This window comes from Rhipicephalus sanguineus, chromosome 7 (genome assembly GCF_013339695.2).
Source record: "Rhipicephalus sanguineus isolate Rsan-2018 chromosome 7, BIME_Rsan_1.4, whole genome shotgun sequence".
Classification (NCBI taxonomy): Eukaryota; Metazoa; Arthropoda; class Arachnida; order Ixodida; family Ixodidae; genus Rhipicephalus; species Rhipicephalus sanguineus.
The window spans coordinates 37,237,487-37,240,375 of NC_051182.1; the positions used below are offsets into that span (position 1 = coordinate 37,237,487).

Below are 2,889 nucleotides of genomic sequence, written 5' to 3' on the forward strand. Positions count from 1 at the left end.
GGCTACAACGCTGGACAATGTCGAGCACATAGTCTTTGAGCAAGGCACCATCCACGGATCGTGCAGTAAATTTATATCCGATCACCTGCTTCCACCGCTGATTAATTCCACCCAACATGAACTCCAAATCGTGATTAGCGGGTTCCTCTGGCTTTGAATGAAGTGTGATACCTCCAAGGAGAATGTCTTGAGCTCGGTCCAATTCAAAGGCTGTAGCTATTTCCATTTCGTCAAGAAACAGCACGCAGTCTTTCTCCACGTTTTCCATGGTTTCGGCCTTGCACTTCATAACATCAAAAACTTCTCGAAGAATTCCTGGAAGGATTTCAATCCCTGCATCCTCCGCGCCAACGTCCTGCTAGATGGGAGGGGGTGACCCAACTTCCTCAGGGTCTCGTACCCGGTCGTTCCGCAAGCGAATTTAATTTGCAAACCTTGTTTAGCTGTCTCCACAGACCAAGTGTGACCCTGGTACTGTTTTTAGAAAGAGCACAAACCTGATCTGCATTCAAGAAGCGTATATTCTTTAGAAATTCTCAGCCTTACTTTCAAGCTTATGGACTTGCTTTCTGAAGTTCTGGATTGTGTTCTTAGTGATGCTGTGATGTTCTCGAAGCGTGGCGTATTTTCTTTCTATGTCTGGCAACTGCTTTTTCAGCTGAGCATAGTCTCTTTGTGTCTCACTAACTGTGGGAGTTTCATCAGTCGAGTTTGCTATTCTGACGTTCAAAGCTTCGACACCTGGGCTATTGACTTCGATGTTGTCCGTTGACGTTTCTTGTGATACCACTTCACATGACTCAGGTAGCATTTCCACTACGTCTGATGCGGCGTGAGGTACATCGGCAGGGTCGCTCACCTCTTTGTGGTTTAACCTGGGCACATGCAGTGCTCTTTCCCTCGGTGGCTTTCGCTTCCTCGGAGCAACTGGATGCAGAAAAATGTACAAACTAATTGTGACATCAAGCACTAGGTTCAGGGAAAACGCTAGGTTTTAGGGATTCAGAATGATGAAGAGAGAGAAGGAGAGAGAGTGCGAAGAATACGATAAAAAATGCAGGGGGAGAAAATGACAGCAGCCATGCTTTTCAGCCTGAGTAGGTCGTTATAGTTGCGTTTCTGAGAAAGCTTAACGCTGTAAATTGTAGTCTAAAAGTTCCTTGCTCGCGGCTGGTCTGTAGGTGGCACGCGGTTCACATGTGCAGCTCGCACGTGTACGTAGAAATATAAGTGCGTAAGGATGAAATGTGGAGTGTTGGAAGTTTTCTGGGTAAAGACCATTTGCGGAAAAAGTGACGCAAGTATGAGGGAGGACGCGTAGAAACAGTGATCGTTAAAAAAATATAGATAAAAATAAAAAAGAAATAATATTACAACAACAACAACTACAATAATAATAATAATAAATAAAGGGACAACAGATTGGAACGGAGAGAAGACAATGGTAAAATATATCACAATATCATGGAGGTGGCATAACTATTAGTATGTTGTACGGCTCTGGTCTCAGTAGCAGTGCCATGAAAATGTTAGCTTTTTGTGTGTGTTTATATATATATATATACATATATATATATTATATATATATAATATATATATATATATATATATATATATATATATATATATATATAGATAATTATATAAGATATATATATATATATATATATATATATAATATATATTCATTCCTAGCAAGGGTCTCGTTCTGGCAGACATTGATGCTTCAGGTAGTATGCGAGGGATTATTGGTCCTGCCAACTCGTAAAAATCACGTCTACGTGACGCCAGAAAGGCACAAAAGAGTGTTCCACACTCACCGCCACGGCTGCGATTGGCGCTGACTGACACTCCAAGGTTTAAATGCACATATATCCCCATAAGTGGACGGGAGGATGACCGCCGCCGTAGCTCAGTGGTAGAGCATCGGACGCGTTTTCGAAGGTCGCAGGTTCGGTCCCTGCCGGCGGCAAGTTATCTTTTCGTCCACTTTCTTTCTTCACATTTATATCTAAATACCTACAGATAACACCCCCTATAATTTCCTTGGCGTTATTGTCGGTTAGTTCTCATTATATTGCGTCTATATATATATATATATATATATATATATATATATATATATATATATATATATATTATGATTACATATCATGTCATTATGTGTTTTTCGAGCGCCCGCCATTACTTTGGTAACGCAGGTGAGCCCTCATACAGAATTAGACCACTGCACACGGTGAGAGTGCCTACCTTTCAATGGAAAAAGCGTTGGTACAGCATTTGGCGTCAGCTTCTGCCATCCATCTGCCCGCTTTTGTTCAAAACAGCATTGTTCAAAGTGAGCCTGTACGGAAAATTGACGTTGTCTATACGAAATTGCTTCCTTCGAGCATACGAACAAGTACGACAAATCAATGAAATCGACAAACTGCACGAATACGGCACGACTTCCGCACACGAACATAACATAGAGGTGCAATTCTCCTAATTATTTCACCTACTTCCGTTACAGATATGATAAGCTAGATAACTGTCCAAATAGCAATAATAATTTTCCTGCGCGACATAACGTATAAAATACCTTTAAACAACACTGCGAAACACAAGCATAGCGCTTCACATGTTTTGAGCTCTCAGTAGGCGCCAGATAGGATAGTGAACAATTTAGTTAAATACGCGATGCGCCTCAGATAGCTCAGCCTTCGTGTTCAGAAAGATTGATCGTATTTCCAAGCCTGCGCCTTAGTTCATTATATCAAGTGAAAAAATAAGGAGCTGTAAATGCACCGAGGTTCCATATGTTGGTCCCCGCGTAAGAGGCTACGTTGCCACCAATCTGAACACATAAAATAGCAAGTTCTGCGTCTTAGGAAGAGTGGTGCAGACACG

The 2,889-nt window shown here is 41.6% G+C and overlaps 1 non-coding gene across 1 annotated transcript; it reads left to right on the top strand.

The window, feature by feature from the left end:
* The first annotated feature begins 1,901 nt into the window (after nt 1–1,901).
* Nucleotides 1,902–1,972, top strand: Trnar-gcg (transfer RNA arginine (anticodon GCG)). The gene has a single exon. It is a non-coding gene; the product is annotated as a tRNA-Arg (tRNA).
* The last annotated feature ends 917 nt before the right edge of the window (nt 1,973–2,889 follow it).